Here is an 18898-nt window from a genome sequence, read left to right as displayed (position 1 = left end):
GTATTTTTATGACCATTCTAGGTAGGTTGTGTTACACGAGTACGGGTTCTACAACATTCTATGTAGGCACGATGGCAGTCGGCATTGATACGATAACAAATCGGGAAAATTATTCACTGTGTGGTGACGAGTGCTTTCTAACACGATAGCTCCTTTCTGCCATCATGTTGTGTCTTCACGTCCACTCCTTATTACGAGATTCCAGACACCACACTGACACATGCTCATCATTTCTCTCCCATGATTTACGTCGGAGATGAAGGGTAGCATGACAGCCTGGTACAAATCCTACACCATCTCCGCGTTCTACAGTGTGAACAGTGCATTCGCCCTAGTGAAACGGATTTGTCCTCAACACAACTACTTGTACATACACGTAAAAATGATTACTCTGCAATTTACATTTAAGGGTTTGGCAATTGGTCCATAGAGCCACTTTCTCGACCATTCCATTTTCTAATAGTACGTGGGAAGAATGGACATCCAAATCGCCCGTTGCGAGATCTGATGTCTCCTACAAACTTTACTCAATAAACAACCGAAGAAGCTGTAAAACAATAAAAAATTTCGACGAAATTCGTGCTTATTTGTTATTATTTTTTTGGTGTCGTAGGACTATTATCCTTTGGGGCTCGCACGCTCGCCTCACGAACAGAATGCTGGAAACCAGTGATACAAAATGGCGACACCTTTGCAGGTTTGCACCAACATGCAGTAGCAGAGTGACATTACATTTTTGTGAGGGTTGAAACGAATCGAAATTCGCCGTCGATAGCAGTGGAATATGATGAAACTGGTTTAGTTTGGTGGTGAATGTGTACAAGTGGGCACATAAGTTGAGACGAGGTGTAACAAATGTTGAAGATACGCCACGTCCAGGATGCTCTGTCTGTGCAGTCACGGAGAACAACATTTCGAGAGTTAACTGGGGAAAAATAAGTGCATTACAGTGAGTGACAGTGCATCAGCGTTAAACGTTAGTGTCGGATCAGCTTACCACGTTGTTCATGACGTATTGATGCCCAAGCAAGCGTGTACGGTTTGGGTTGCAAAACATTCTGCATCAGAAATGAAAGAAAGGTGCACGGATGTGTGAAGGGACACCTGAGGTTCGACTGCTTGCCCCAACCCCCGTATTCCCCGGATGTAGCACCCTCAGTTTATCACATTTTTGATCCACTGAAAGACGCTCTTAGTGGTTCAAGGTCCGCTGATGATGAGGGAATACAAGCAGCAATGCATAAGTGGTTACGCACACGCACCTCTAGAATTCTTTGCACGCTGAACTGAGAAGCCTGTCCAGCTCTGGCATTAGGGCGATTTTGTTAAATATAAATATTTTATTTAAAAAAATATTGAATGAACCATCTATTTCATGACGATGATCGTTCCTACTCATGTAGGTGCGGCATTCATAGGAGAAAGTTTGTAATTGAAATTCCGTAAAAAGATGTTGCCGCAACGCAGAACACTGTTTTATTTTCATTTTTAAAAATAAATAGATAGCTATTCCCGATTCATTATAGCATCCAGCAAAATTACTTCCTTATTTTGTGATAAAGTAAGACAAGTCGTTCTCCTTCAACTTTCTCGATTTCCTCCGTGAACCCTATCTGTTAAGGGTCCCAAACCACACAGCAGTTATCCAGAAGAGGACAAACAAGGGCATAGTCAGTCTCATCTGCTTCTTATAAGTGCTCTGCCAATAATACGAGTACGCAATCTTTGGTTCACCCTTGCAACAACATTTTCAATGTGATGGTTCCAAATTACGTTGTTCGTAATCCCTAGGTAGCTGACTGTATAAACAGCCTTCAAATTTGTGTTATTTATCATGTAATAAAACTTTAACGGAATTTTTTCTGCGCTTACGTGGAGAGCCTTACTTTTTATTGTTTAGGGTCTAGTGTCATTTTTCACAATTCTCCGATACATTCTCTGGGTAAAAAAAACATCGTAATCGTATGACATGACTGGCCGGGAGACCCCAAAGGGCAGGTTCAACCAACTAATCAGAAAGGTTTCTCCTATCATCCGCTCCCACGGGCACCTTTCCTTCGCGAAGTAGGAGCAGTGTGTGGAAGTGTAACTCTTCAGTGTAAATGACTGTAATGAGAGTGTGTATGGTCTGGTGCTACGATCGTTGAGAGAAGGGAGAGGGTGAAACCGTCTGCAGGAACATAGCCTACTCCTCTCGAAGAACCCCAATGGGCCTACTGGGCTTAACGTCCGCATCCGACGGATGGATCCCCGTCGACAGTGTTGCATACGCTCATTTGAAGGGACAATATGGAGAGATTTGGAACTTAATCAGCGACGGTGGCGCAGAGACTACTGATCAGGGACGTTACGCCAGCGCCCCTCCTACCCACCTGCCATAAAGACAAAGAGATAATTGTCAACAGCACATGGCGTACCCGGAAGGTCACCCATCCGAATAATGGTCACGTCCGACAATGCTTAACCTCGGTGATCCGACGGGAACCGGCCTGTTCACCTTTCTTCTTCTTTTTATAACTAATTCATTACTATTCGTCATATACAGTTAATTTACATTGAAATAAAGATAATAAACACGAGCATTACATACACCATGTGATCAAAAGTATCCGGACGCCTGGCTGAAAATGACTAACAAGTTCGTGGCGCCCTCCATCGGTAATGCTGGAATTCAGAATGGTGTTGGCCCACCCTTAGCTTCGATGACAGCATCCACTCACGCAAACATACGTCCAGGCAGGTGCTGGAAGTTTTATTGGGGAATGTCAGCCCATTTTTCTCGGAGTGCTGCACTGAGGAGAGGTATCAACGTCGGTCGGTGAGGCCTGGCACGAAGTCGGCGTTCCAAAGCATTCCAGAGGTGTTCTATAGGATTCAGGTCAGGACTCAGTGCAGGATAGTTCATTACGGGAATGATATTGTGTAATAACTCCGTCACCGGCCGTACATTATGAACAGGTGCTCGATCGTGTCGAAAGATGCAATCGCCATCCCCGAATTGTTCTTCAACAGTGGGAAGCAAGAAGGTGCTTAAAACATCAATGTACGCCTGTGCTGTGATAGTGCCACGCAAAACATAAAGGGGTGCAAAACCCCTCCATGTCGGCTTGGGTGGCCGAGCGGTTCTAGGCGCTACAGTCTGGAACCGTGCGACCGTTGCGGTCGCAGGTTCGAATCCTGCCTCGGGAATGGATGTGTGTGATGTCCTTAGGTTGGTTAGGTTTAAGTAGTTCTAAGTTCTAGGGTAGTGATGACTTCAGAAGTTTAGTCGCATAGTGCTCAGAGCCATTTGAACCGTTTGAGCCAAACCCCCTCCATGAAAAACACGACCTCACCATAACACCACTACCTCCGAATTTTACTTTTTGCACTAGACTCGCTTGCAGATGACGTTCACCGGGCATTCGCCATACACATACCCTGTCATTGGATCGCCACATTGTGTACCGTGACTCGTCACTCCACACAACGTTTTTCCACAGTTCAATCGTCCAATGTTTATTCTCCTTACACCAGGCGAGGCGTTCAAAAATGGCTCTGACCACTATGGGACTTAAATGCTGAGGTCATCAGTCCCCTAGAACTCAGAACTACTTAAACCTAACTAACCTAAGGACATCACACACATACATGCCCGAGGCAGGATTCGAACCTGCGACCGTAGCTGTCGCGCCGTTCCAGACTGTAGCGCCTAGAACCGCTCGGAGAAGAGGCGTCATTTGGCATTTACCGGCGTGATGTGTGGCTTATGAGCAGCCGCTCGATCATGAAATCCAAGTTTTCACACTTCCCGCCTAACTGTCATAATACTTGCAGTGGATCCTGATGCAGTCACGAATTCCTGTGTGATGGTCTGGACACATGTCTGCATGTTACACATTACGACCCCCCTTCAACTGTCGGCGGTCTGTGTCAGTCAACACACGAGGTCGAACTTTATGCTTTTGTGCTGCACGTGTTCCTTCACGTTTCCACTTCAGTATCACATCGGAAACAATAGACCTAGGGATGCTTAGTAATGTGGAAATCTCGCATACATACGCAAGGCACAAGTGACACCCAATCACCTGACCACGTTCGAATTCCGTGAGTTCCGCGGAGCATCCCATTCTGCTCTCTCGCGATGTCTAATGACTACTGAGGTCGCTGATATGGAGTACCTGCTAGTAGATAGCAGCATAATGCACCTAATATGAAAAACGTATGTTTATCGGGGTGTCCGGATACTCTTGATCATACACTGTAGTTTACATATATGAAAATAGAATGAATTAGAGAAAGAAAACAGGAAATACATTTTACAAAAAACAAACAATAATGGTTACAGTCAGCTGCAGGTAGGTGGAGGCAAGGTGGGCAGGGTCCAAATCCCGAGGCTTGAGCACGGCGCATCCCCTCCCCCCTCCACCCCACCACCCACCGCCCTCACTGAGTTGCTCCTTCACGAGATTTCTTTTATTTTTATTTTATACTATTTTTCCAAAAACAGTACCAACAGCGCAAAAGGATGGAATACAGAGGAAAAAGGGAGACGAAAAAACAAAAGGACAATGAGGGCAGCAGCTGTTGCCGGAACCATTAAGCGCCCGGTATCTGAAATGTAAGATTCAGTACGTTCGCAAAAAGCTCTCGGAGTCGAGGCAGTTGCAAGCACAACCAATAAACTGCATACATACGAGGTGTGGCTAGAAAAAAACCGGACTATTACTGGTGAAACAATAAAACGAATGCAATAAGGCTGGCCGGCCGAAGTGGCCGTGCGGTTAAAGGCGCTGCAGTCTGGAACCGCAAGACCGCTACGGTCGCAGGTTCGAATCCTGCCTCGGGCATGGATGTTTGTGATGTCCTTAGGTTAGTTAGGTTTAACTAGTTCTAAGTTCTAGGGGACTAATGACCTCAGCAGTTGAGTCCCATAGTGCTCAGAGCCATTTGAACCATTTTGCAATAAGGCTGAAAGTCGCGTGGCCTGTCACGTGACTCTCGCTCCGCCTACTGCTCGAGTTTCATCTGCCTCCTGCACTCAGTCGGCCCGTGGCGTCTGTTTTAAGTAGTTGACGTTTTGTCTCTGCGTCGGAAAATGTTGAGTGTACAGAAAGAACAGCGTGTTAACATCAAATTTTGTTTCAAACTAGGAAAATCTGCAAGTGAAACGTTTGTAATGTTACAACAAGTGTACGGCGATGATTGTTTATCGGGAACACAAGTGTTTGAGTGGTTTAAACGATTTAAAGATGGCCGCGAAGACACCAGTGATGACACTCGCACTGGCAGACCATTGTCAGCAAAAACTGATGCAAACATTGAAAAAATCGGTAAACTTGTTCGACAAGATCGCCGTTTGACAATCAGAGCAGTGTCTGAGTTAACAGGAGTTGACAAGGAAAGTTTCGAACAAGTTTACCGATTTTTTCAATGTTTGCATCAGTTTTTGCTGACAATTGTCTGCCAGTGCGAGTGTCATCACTGGTGTCTTCGCGGCCATCTTTAAATCGTTTAAACCACTCAAACACTTGTGTTCCCGATAAACAATCATTGCCATACACTTGTTGTAACATTACAAACGTTTCACTTGCAGATTTTCCTAGTTTGAAACAAAATTTGATGTTAACACGCTGTTCTTTCTGTACACGCAACATTTTCCGACGCACAGACAAAACGTCAACTACTTAAAACAGACGCCACGGGCCGACTGAGTGCAGGAGGCAGATGAAACTCGAGCAGTAGGCGGAGCGAGAGTCACGTGACAGGCCACGCGACTTTCAGCCTTATTGCATTCGTTTTATTGTTTCACCAGTACTAGTCCGGTTTTTTTCTAGCCACACCTCGTAAACTGATGAGAAGCCAAATGGTCATCGTCACCCTCACCAGCAGCAACAAAATGTACCAACCATAAAATCATACTGGTCAGCCGACCGCAGAATTATAGTGGCGGAATATGCAGCTTCAGTAGACCGAGTGACGATAGCTAATTGCTTCCTGAGCCCGGATCAGTCGGGCAGATGAGCACTACAGGTAAACCGGTGCTGCAGCTTATCTAGGGACGCACGCCTACTGTATTTTGCACTTATCTGTGTCGTCAATCCTGACACGATATAGGCTCTATGGTGCCTTGCACAATATATACGTATCCAAAATAGGTAGATTCTGAAGAAAACGTCGTTCACTTCCCAGTATTGCCCCCCTGGATCTTATCAGTAACCGATTTCCCATTGAGAGTCGCCATCTGGAGCGGACAACGATCTATAACCACTCCAAGTGACGTACTCGTATCTCAATCGATAACAGTGGCCCACGTAGTTACTACTTCATCTAAACCATGTACATCAAGAAATTTACTTTTGCCCTCGTTACGTCACGCTTCTGAGACACGGCAATAATCATCGATGGAGTAGAACCATCATATAGCCAGGTAATCTTGGTTCTAAGTTGCCTATTTACAGCTACCGAAGCTTCAATGTCTGTGAATAAATTCGATAACAATCGACGAGCCTCAACAGTAAACCTCATTATTTCCAAAATCCGAAGCAGGAATTCATGATTCATGGAAACGAAAGACTTATTTAAATCCAAAAAGGCAAATGCAGAGTGGACAGAAGTAACGGCAGCAACCGGAACTACATCACGGTTTTCCGCCACAGGTGTAAGGAAACAGTGACTCGGAAGACAACTCTGACATTCGCTGACGACAGCCCCCAGCAAGACAGATATCCTGCGAATTACCACCCGCACCACGTTCTTGTAACTGCTGAAACTATGAAAAGTGAGACGATGAAAATTATAAACAGTAATACGACCATCATGTTTGGGTATCAACACAATTTTCGCGACCTTGAAAGGAGCGGGCAAACCCCCGTGTCATTTCGTTCAGTGTTGACACAAATGAGACACCAAAGAAGGGTCAAAAACGGACATAAAATTCATTTGGGAGAACATCAATAATTGGCGATTCGTGAGAGGGTGAGGTAACAATAAGACCACATTCGTTATCTGAGTGAAAGGCGACCAAGAATTCGGCGTTCCGCTCGCGCTCGGTCGAAGGAAGAGTCGCTAGGTGTACCCTCTTCGTAAAGGTCATCATAGCGCTGGTGTAAGGCGTGAACGACGTCAACTTGTGTTGTCAGCTGACGGCTCTCTGCTGCCGTAACAGAAGTAGTTCAAGAGCGGCGATGACGAACTCGATGTCGAAGCAGATAGTATAACGAGGTCAATTCCTCCACCAACAGTGATCGTGGTTTCGATCGCACCCGCAGCTTTTCCATCTGTCACCGCTTCAACTACAAAAACTTTTCTTTAATACTTCGTATAGCTGCTATTCACAAGGGGGGGGGGGGGGGGGGGGTTTACCTGCACCGTCATACAAGTCGCGCAGGAGAGAATAGTAAAATTCATGAGTTCTCCTCCGGAAACCCTCCGCCCTAGCAGCACAATAAATGATCAAAGTTTGACGGACCTCTGGTTTGCCAGGAGAGTCCACCATTCCAGAGTGGTAGTATCTACCAGTGGATCGAAGGTTGTTGTTGTTGTGGTCTTCAGTCCTGAGACTGGTTTGATGCAGCTCTCCATGCTACTCTATCCTGTGCAAGCTTCTTCATCTCCCAGTACCTACTGCAACCTACATCCTTCTGAATCTGCTTAGTGTATTCATCTCTTGGTCTCCCTCTACGATTTTTACCCTCCACGCTGCCCTCCAATACTAAATTGGTGATCCCTTGATGCCTCAGAACATGTCCTACCAACCGATCCCTTCTTCTGGTCAAGTTGTGCCACAAACTCCTCTTCTCCCCAATCCTATTCAGTACCTCCTCATTAGTTATGTGATCTACCCATCTAATCTTCAGCATTCTTCTGTAGCACCACATTTCGAAAGCTTCTATTCTCTTCTTGTCCAAACTATTTACCGTCCATGTTTCACTTCCATACATGGCTACACTCCATAAAAATACTTTCAGAAATGACTTCCTGACACCGAAATCTATACTCGATGTTAACAAATTTCTCTTCTTCAGAAACGCTTTCCTTGCCATTGCCAGTCTACATTTTACATCCTCTCTACTTCGACCATCATCAGTTATTTTGCTCCCCAAATAGCAAAACTCCTTTACTACTTTAAGTGTCTCATTTCCTAGTCTAATACCCTCAGCATCACCCGACTTAATTCGACTACATTTCATTATCCTCGTTTTGCTTTTGTTGATGTTCATCTTATATCCTCCCTTCAAGACACCATCCATTCCGTTCAACTGCTCTTCCAAGTCCTTTGCTGTCTCTGACAGAATTACAATGTCATCGGCGAACCCAAAGTTTTTATTTCTTCTCCATGGATTTTAATACCTATTCCGAATTTTTCTTTTGTTTCCTTTACTGCTTGCTCAATATACAGATTGAATAACATCGGGGAGAGGCTACAATCCTGTCTTACTCCCTTCCCAACCACTGCTTCCCTTTCATGTCCCTCGACTCTTATAACTGCCATCTGGTTTCTGTACAAATTGTAAATAGCCTTTCGCTCCCTGTGTTTTACCCCTGCCACCTTTAGAATTTGAAAGAGAGTATTCCAGTTAACATTGTCAAAAGCTTTCTCTAAGTCTACAAATGCTAGAAATGTAGGTTTGCCTTTCCTTAATCTTTCTTCTAAGATAAGTCGTAAGGTCAGTATTGCCTCACGTGTTCCAGTATTTCTACGGAATCCAAACTGATCTTCCCCGAGGTCGGCTTCTACTAGTTTTTCCATTCGTCTGTAAAGAATTCGTGTTAGTGTTTTGCAGCTGTGGCTTACTAAACGCTCCCCCATATCGTGTACCGCACCACCAAGAGAAGGGCTTGCCAAGAGAGGAACATGCAACATCCACGGCTAACGAAATACGTAGTTTCAGAGGTTGGCGAACAAGTTGGGGGGGGGGGGGGTGTCGAAAGCACAATGATCAGAAAAGCTACCAGAGATAATGTAGACTGTAAGAATGCGACCGTGCATCCAGTCAGAAAAGTAGAAATGGTCAATCCTGCCACCAGAAGTCTCAATAGCATGCGTAAATTTGACCATCGCCGGATGTTTACATTGCCAAACATCGTCCACGTGCGTCAAGCATATCAATTCGTTTAAATCCCAATAGTAATTTCAATGACGTCACAGATCAACAGGGTGCAGAACACAGTTAAAATCACCATTCAACAAAAGACCCCGAGGACTCCCTTGTAAAAGATAAACCGTATCATCTTTATAAGAAAAGCGTAAGTTCCACTGTGTCACCAGTACAAAACGGAGCAAATAAGGAAACCTCTATCTCACCAATGGGCATTTTTTCCCGAAAGAATAAGGAAATTCCCATAGAAAATTAAAAAGCCACGTTGAAAACAGTTCGAAATCATGGGAGAGGGAAACTGGCAAGTACAATTTATCGAGATAACACTATGTCTGCACAGGAGTCATATACGAGTACAAAAAGGACGCAACGAAGCTACGCGCAGCTGTGTTAACATTTGTTTAAAATTTATTGTGGAAAATACATACACAATGAACAATCAGAATATTATGACCAGTGCACACCGCTACGTTGGATGCCTGCTGGTGGCATCGCGGGCACGTGACACGGTAAGAAAAGTATGTAAGCGGAGCAGACACGGACGGGGAATCGCCTAAGCGAACACATGGGCTGCAAATGGGGAAATCCGTTGAGATAAGCGAATTTGACAAAGTGCAGATTACTATTACGCAGAGTATCTCGAAAACGGCAAAGTTGGTTGAATGTTCACGTACTAATGTTCTTCACAGAACGGGCGGTTCGGAGGCTTATCTGCTCTGTAAAGTGGAACAGATAGTGATCTATGACATCTCCACCGAAAGAGCACAATGTCAGTGCACGTACATCTGTGTCGAAGAACACCGTTCACCATATATTGTTGAACATGGAGCTCCGTAGCAGACCACCCCTGTATATTCACATGTTGACATCGTTAATTACGATCGCAGTGGGCACGGGACCATCGATATTCAACCGTCGATCAATGGAAGGTGTCGGGTCTTAGAGCGAATCACATTTTTGTTACATTAGGTCGACGGTCATCTTCACAAACGCTGTCATCGAGGTGAATGGTGGGTCGAAACGTGCAGTATGCCCCTAAAGCGGGATGGTAAGAGCTGAATTAACTATGGGGGACATTCTACTGCGGGTGCATGCGACCTGTGGTAGTAATCGAAGATTCGCTGACAACTGCGAACCATCTGCACGCCTTCATGCTTGATGTCTTCCTCGATGGCGAAGTCATCTTTCAGCAGTTTGATCGTCCGTGTCTGGAAGACAGCAGTGGTTCGAGAAGCATTATAGTGAACTCAGGTTGATGTCTCAGTATATAAATACGCCTGATGTAAATACTGTGGGACGCGTCTGGTCGCTATCAGTGCCATCACCGCGTACGCAAATCAACGGCCCGTTATTTAGGCGAATTACATGATCTGTGCGTTGACATCTAATGCCACATACCTCCACAAACCTACCAAGAAACTGTCGGATACCTGATACGCAGATTCAATTTTGTATTTCGCTCCAAAGACGAACAATCAAGCTATTAAGTAGAAAGTCATGAATTTTTTGACTTATCAGTATATGCTAGAGCAATCAATCATAATAAAACAACACCAGTCACTCGCCACGGTCCACCGCGGAGACCAATAGCGAATCCGAGAGCAGGAGTCAGTTCCGGTATCAACTGAACCTTACCCTTAGTTGTTTTGCGCGCTCGTGTACGTTCCGGTTGTACACGTTGTTTAACTCAATTGTGAGGCATAATAACCTCTGCAGGTGGGGACGTAGATGGATATTCTACCACTTCCACATCATTGTGTGCCTTTCCAGGGTCCGAGGCCTGCTTCACAGAAGGGTCACTCTGCAAGGTATGTCGACTCCCTGAAAAGTAGGGCAATCCAAGTGAATCTCAGAGACAGCGGGAGACGACTATGGGACAACAATTTTCGCAACGAGAGTCACAATAGGTGGCAAATCACGATCCCCATCGTCAAGAGCAGACAGAGGAATAGGATGGCATTGTTGCTCAGTATTACCAACTATAATTGTGATGGAATCTGCGAAGGAGACGACTTCGACAAACAATCGCTCCGGTATGGCTCCACCTTGCCAGGGCTATGTGATACCACAGTACTTGTAGGTGTAACGGACAGACACGTCTCATGGGAAGATGGGAAGACGGGGCAGAGTAAGGCACAACTAAATCTTCACCATCTTGAGTGCGGCGCCGCTTATTGTAAGTCACGCGCACCGCAGTCCATGCAGTAGCAGGAACGTCGTGAGGCTTTAGTTGTAACGGCGGAAAATCGCCCGCAGGGATAGTGGAAACTGACGGAAGACCACCAGAAACGCGGAAAGATGTAGCCCCATGTCGTTGCCGGGGCAGACAAGGTCAGCAACCGTTAACTTGCTGCACTGTTCCAAGAAAGACAGTAAAACAAGAACTGCTCACTGACAATAGCTTCGAAGATGGCCACTTTTATTGCAAAGGAAACACATCCCCACCTGTATGCTGTACGTAATTTGAATACAGAAGCCACAAACTTGAAAATGAGACGATTCCGTCTCTTGCAGTCTACGTTATCTCTGGTATCTACATTTATTGCAGTGTGGTCTTCTTCGCCGTACTGATATGGATGACGCTGGCGCAGTCCAGTATTAACTTCTTCTGATGGTATTGGCTCCAACTGAAATTCGACGACTTATTCGTCTAAATCATCATATGCTGGATTTTCTCCGTACCTAACTTCATATGCGGCATCTTGTCGAAACATTGTCCGTATACTATTATCTCTATTAATATTAAAGGTGTTTCCATGTTCCGCCATTTCAATACCGTCCACTGGTTCCGGATGTAAAGTTCCTCTGTCGTACTGAATTGAACTATGTGATCCTATGCTTAAATACTGATTTAACCACGACATTGTTCTGACTGAGTAAAATGTAGAAGATTCTGCATTTATATACATATTGAACAAAAAGGGGGCACTGCATGACGCTCGAAAACGACAACTTTTACACGTGCCAACCTTTTGCTGGCGTGGGTGCTTGCTCAGATAATTGTCCTAAAAGGACAAATTATCTCAGCGGGACAGGGACCGCCGCCATGCTGACCCCGGGGGCCCCGGTGGGTAAATGACCCTGGGCGCTCGAAACATGAAGACGAGTCGTCATGTCTTCGTTTCAGGAGCGCCCGTGGAACTGGAATTCCTGCTCTTATTTTTGCACAAGCTTCTAATGCGTCATTTACGATCTCACAAATCATTGGAACATTCTCACTTTTATTAAATATATAACATTCTGGCAACCTATACGAATTTAACATGAAATTAAATTTCGAAACACGAAATTCCAAAAGAATATCTTCCCGTATAGTTTGTATTACATCTAATTGAAAAACATCCAACGCATTTTGCAGTCTTCCACAAACAGCAATTCGTGCAAGTTTGTACAAAGTTTCCATTCGGAAGAAGTGTACTTACTATTTCTGGCAGCTCGTTAGCGACAATAGAAGTTCTCGAAGTCGATTCAGAGGACATAATGAACAGACGACAATACCATGCCCCTTATATGCTGGAGTGGTTGCTAACCAACTTCAGTTATCAGTACTCATATGTCGTCACTCCAAAAAGAAAACTTTTACACGTGCCAACCTTTTGCTGGCGTGGGTGCTTGCTCAGATAATTGTCCTAAAAGGACAAATTATCTCAGCGGGGCAGGGACCGCCGCCATGCTGACCCCGGGGGCCCCGGTGGGTAAATGACATTGAGCGCTCATGAAACGAAGACATGACGACTCGTCTTCATGTTTCGAGCGCCCAAGGTCACGACCGTCATCGTCTACATCTTGTGATGAATTTACCAGAATGTGCACGAAAGCACCAACAGCACACTGTCTGAGAGGGCTGCTCAGATTTAAAAAATATGTGTGAAATCTTATGGGACTTAACTGCTAAGTTCATCAGTCCCTAAGCTTACACACTACTTAACCTAAATTATCCTAAGGACAAACACACACACCCATGCCCAAGGGAGGACTCGAACCTCCGCCGGGACCAGCCGCACAGTGCTCAGATTATCTCCAAATTTATATAGATTAAGAAGTACAGAGGGCCTATAACTAGACTGAAGAAAGAGAAGCGACGGGGGACCATTGGCTACAAACAAATGACTAAGTAACTAGTCACTATCGATAGCATACTACGTAATGCCTAACCAGATACCCCTTCCGTTGCACGCTGGTGTACTCCGTCTCTCATGTCGATTGAGAATCCCGGTGACAGGCAGCGAGAGCCGGGCGCGGACGGGCCGGTGGCGAAGCCACTTTGCGCAGCAGCTAATCAGCGGCGCCGTTGTTTCTGCGCCGCACACAATAATAAGCTATCGAACTGCGGCGGCTCCCCCCTTACTGTGCGGGTGTGGGGGCGGAGGGAGCGGAGGCGGGGGCGGGCTGGGATCCGGAAGGCCGCGCCTCGCCCTGCCTCGCCACGTCTCGCCTCGTCTTGCCAGCCGCGGCGCCGCCAGCGGCGCAATTTCCGTTTTCTGCTGGCCATGTTTATTAACGAGCGCGCCACTATCGGAGGTTGCGGCGCCGGCCGGGGAGACACGGCTCAGACGGGGGGGGGGGGGGGGGGGGGGCGGTGCCGGTTTCCTGTGCGGTCTGCCTTGTTACCGTTGCTGTCGTTAGCAGTTCTCCCGTATTTCATAGGTAGGTGGCGAGTAAGGTCATTATTAAGTTGTAAAGGATCTGTGACAAAGCTCTTTTATCAAAGTCGTTTGGTCAAATCTCTTCTGCGCCGCACACAATGGGGAGGCTTCATCAAAGTTATCTTTTACCAAGATTTTTGATGAAAGTTACAGCCAGGGCCTAACTTTAATTAAAATTTGCCGTTTGCACACATCATGTCACGTCAGTCAGTATAAAATCGACACGTCCACTACGGAAAACTGATGATCCTCGTTTTGGCCGGATCAACATTCATATTATAGTCCTCACGTCAAGAACTGTTTTGTAGATCGTAGAACGCCAGCGATAAACACGATGGCATTCGAAAGCGAGGCATCTTGCCGACTGTCCACAATCTTACCAGGATACGCAGTTGTACAGCAGTGCGCAAATAGGGTCACGTCAGGGACGGAAAACGAAATTAGAGTATTCTCGCGGCAGATGAGAGACTTTCTAGCAGCACGCGTACCTGCGGCAGAGGAGGCGCGGCGATAACAGCAGAAAAGGTAGTCGGTCGCACAGCCCATTGCCATTGATTATGTAAAATATGTCTACACACAGAGAGGTCAAGACTGGGATTAGTGGGCGAATAAGTCAAGCAATTAAAACACTTGTCTAACAGATCAATATAATTTATTGAGCAAACTGTTGCATCCTTGAGACGTGGAGACTGATCATAATATGAATGTTAATACAGCCAAAACAATCGATGTTCTGCAAGGACCATCAGTTTTCCGTGGTGGACTTGTCGATTTTGCTCTGGCTGACGTCGCTGTCGAAGTGCCTTTAAACTACAAAATGATAAAAAAAATGCGTGTGACGAGGGCCTCCCGTCGGGTACACCGCTCGCCTGGTGGAAGTCTTTCGATTTGACGCCACTTCGGCGACTTGCACGTCGATGGGGATACAAAATGACGACTGAGTATATTTGGTGCCTGGGTACCATCACAGTGGTCACTGAAAACTATGAAGAATACGGGAAGAAATAGTTCCAGAAATCGCCGGCCGGAGTGGCCGTGCGGTTCTAGGCGCTACAGTCTGGAACCGAGAGGCCGCTACGGTCGCAGGTTCGAATCCTGCCTCGGGCATGGATGTGTGTGATGTCCTTAGGTTAGTTAGGTTTAATTAGTTCTAAGTTCTAGGCGACTGATGACCTAAGAAGTTAAGTCGCATAGTGCTCAGAGCCATTTGAACCATTTGAAGTTCCAGAAATCAGCTGTATTCGAAGCGACTGCATTGTGGACAAAGGCCGCGCGGGATTGGCCGAGCGATCCAAGGCGCTGAAGTCATGAACTGTGCGCCTGGTCCCGGCGGAGGCTCGAGTCCTCCCTCGGGCATGGGTGTGTGTGTTTGTCCTTAGGATAATTTAGGTTAAGTAATGTGTAAGCTTAGGGACTGATGACCTTAGCAGTTAAGTCCCATAAGATTTCACACACATTTGAACATTTTTTTGTGGACGAAGTAAGCTTACATACAGAAAGAGAAGATATGGAAGGGGACTAAGACACAAGAACTCTTGTGACTGTGTACATAAGTGAAATAAATGTATTTGTTTGTACTGTGTATAACCTAACCTTCATAAATTCCTCCTTAAGTGCTTCATAGAGGCCATAACGGGTGTAAGTGCAGAATTTTTATATGTGGTACCTCAACATGAACACATATCTGTATGATGGTCGTATTTTCTGTGCATCTAATAGTCTTTGTGCAAACATGTCACTCAGTTTACTGCCTGATGTTGGTCTGCATGGCCGTAACTGAACCACTAAGTCGACCACACCTGTCGGTATAGACTAAACCGTTGTGGATCTATGTGTCAACGCTTCAACACCTGACCTGCTGCCCAGAGGAAATTAAGCATTAATGGCTTGCTCTTGTCACATGTACTAGGAAGTATTAACCAACCTAAAAACATACGACTTGTAGTAGCATAATTCCTAGTCTGCAAATGATGTAAATACTGATGTAGTGATTGTTCCGTACACCATCCTCAGTCACCATTAAAATATCTGCACTAATATGCATTACTCCTGTATATTGATTCATCTGTTTCTGGGATAATACGTGAAATGGTACAATGCCGGATTCCAGTGCTATATTGCAAGCTGGAATAGCTTGCGCCTGTTGCTCATAGTCTTAACCTAACCATGAGCCGATTTGAAGGAGAAGCGGCGTTCATGATTTAAGTAATGAAACTCTGCACCAATTACGTATTTTTTCAAAGTTTTATGATGCTTTTCAAGAATTCTTTCTCATTATAAAGTACAAATATTTACACAGGAGTTTTACACAATGTCCCGGAAAATCGGGCAAAAGAAATCTGTCCGATTGCAGTAAAGCATGAAACACAACTGCAAGGCAAGAGAGGCAGAACACCACACATTCCAACACCACATAAAATACCTAAATAAATATTTGCTCTTGATAATAGAATAAATTCTCTAAACGTGTCATATTAAGCATGAGAAAATAAATAACCAGTCTAATATTTCATTATTTCATTCATGAGTGACACAGTTAAAGGCTTCCCAGAAATATCGATTGTGATGAATTGCGAAATGACATTTATTAAATGAGTGTCGTGTAGGTAAATATACAACTTATCCGTCGAGATAGCCTCAAAAATCACATGAGGATCTGCTTTCAAGAGGGAAAACTGAAATGTTTATTCACCGGTTCTTAATAGAGTTTCACTTATGTCCTCACATTGTAGCTAAAGAAGCAGCTTCTGGTGAACACTTCGATCTTCTCTTCTCGCTATTCACGTTTTCACTCATCATAGTTTTCACTTCTCTTTCTTCCAAGCAATGCGTTCGCCAATAACATATGCTGTTGTACAGGTGATTAACCGTTCGGCATCCATTCCCGAGCAATTACGACACAAAATTTTACGGTGGTGTAATAGCTCATGCGAAGTCATTTGGTCAAAGAAATCTGACGAAATCCTTGACAAAGAGCCTTACATATATTTCAGAGGTCAGATATTTGCAGAATTTGAAGAATGAGCTCTGCGTGACAGGGATCAAAAATTGTCTGAGAACTGGCCTTTCGCGATTCGGCTAAAGAATTTGCAATAATAGACTCTGCCACAAGTCTTTGGGACAAGTGATGTGGCCCGCTACGAGCCTTTCTCTATACGTGGCTGCCTCCCCCCCCCCCCCCCCCCACCACTGCTGTTCAAGCCATATCTGCCAGCATGCCTCCCTTTGCGTGAAAACAGCGACCAAGTATCCCAGGCAAGGTCGAAATACCTGCTCCTGCGGCAATTCCCTGTTCTTTGTAGTAACACCAATAGTGCAGCCAATTCGCCGTCTACGCCTACCAAGTTTCCTTTCGTCGAGCTGTTGCCGTAACTGCCCAACAAAACGTTCAAACAAACATAAACTGAGTCCTGTCACCTCACATTACTCCGCGCTGTTATATACCAATGAACTCTGTACCAGGCCAGTGTCAACTCTCTTTAAAAAGTATCATATCGGTCACAGTGTCTTCCTAATTAGATACAGGACCCTCATTTTATATGTCTGCATGATCTGAATAATTAAATTGAAAGAGAGATGTGCCCAAAGGACTTTCTTCCTCCCTTTAGCCATGGTCAATGACAGGGTCGTGTTTATAGTGAAAGGAGGCTTTATTTAGTCTGGGTGTGATGCGACGCATTTTCTACTGAATATTCTAAATGGGTGAAAGTTGGAGCCTAGTGGGTTGGCTTACATGGAGAGACAATTCAACTAAATGGAAAATGCACAAAAAGTGCCTAATGTTCCGCCAGAATGCAGCAGCTTACAAAAGCACGGTAGGCAGAGGCACGAAATGAGCAATGGTAAGCCTTTCATTACGCTTTTTATTGGCGGAAAGACATTAAACAATTCTGTGGAGTGGTTGGGAACTCGTGAAATAGTTTTAGTTGGCCGGCAGCCCTCTTTGAGTGGAGAGTTGTGTGCCTTGTGGGGCAGAGGTGGTGTTTCCACAGTGTATACCAGAACTATGGGTCAGCGATCATTCGTGATCAACCAAGTGATTTACGCCAATGCGATTGGAAGACAGAGAATCCAAACTGCGTTCCCGCGCACCAGCGGCGATTCCCACTTACGCATTTTCCTGTTCTCTGTGTTTATCGTGAAATAGTGAGTGTGGACTTTGGTGGTGAGAAAAGAGCTGAGAGGGCCATCGTCATGTTGCGAATATTCTACAGCTGGCGCCTCTCTTCGCTTCTTCCACTTCCTCCGATCATGTCAGTCTCCTTCCTGTAGGTTTCTGGCATCTGATGAGTCCCGGACATCCTGAATTCGGCACCTTCTAGGTCACCCACGCTTCCTTCTTTCCACTGGGGTCCTCTGCACACTTTCTTTGGGCATCGGCTATCGTTTATTGAATCTAGATGTCCACTCCCGTTTAGACGTTTCGCCTCTAATATCTATAATTGATTTATCGACACCCGTAGACTCTCTTAGTGTTTGGTATACTGTTCAAATTAGAGGCATCAAAATTTCGTCTCCAAAAATTCACCTCTAGTGCAAGCAACTTGTTTCTCTGATGCTTTTTTACTACCTATGTTTCTGCTCTGTACATGGCGAAGATTTCAAGAACTGAACGACATATCACCTGCTTCGTACAAAGGACCGAGTTCAGTTGTCGTTCAGCCCTCTTTCCCAGCTCTGTTTCATTATTTACGTCATCTTCACTTTTTCTGCTTGATGCCGCCATAGACCCCAGGTACTTAAAAGAGTCACAGACCCCCCCCCCCCCCCCCCCACGCTCCCTCCCTGTTTTAACTGGTTCGACCTCCAGAACTCCTATGTCACCAACTTCCAGGTATTCGGTTTAGGTCAAGGTAATTGTGGTGTCCAGATATTTATATTCCTCTTTTAACATTCGAGCCGGCCGTTGTGGACGAGCGGTTCTAGGCGCTTCAGTCTGGAACCGCGCGACCGCTACGGTCGCAGGTTCGAATCCTGTCTCGGGCATGGATGTATGTGATAGATTAGTTAGGTTTAAGTACTAAGTTCTAGGGGACTGATGACCTTAAATGTTAAGTCCCATAATGCTCAGAGCCATTTGAATCATTTTTTTTGACTTTCGAAGCGTGTTCTCAGCATCATTCTCGTCTCCTGCAACGGTGACCAGAGGCAGTATAGAGATAGATAAAAGCA

Source organism: Schistocerca nitens, chromosome 4 (assembly GCF_023898315.1).
Source record: "Schistocerca nitens isolate TAMUIC-IGC-003100 chromosome 4, iqSchNite1.1, whole genome shotgun sequence".
Classification (NCBI taxonomy): domain Eukaryota; kingdom Metazoa; phylum Arthropoda; class Insecta; order Orthoptera; family Acrididae; genus Schistocerca; species Schistocerca nitens.
Note: the sequence above shows the minus strand (reverse complement) of the source record.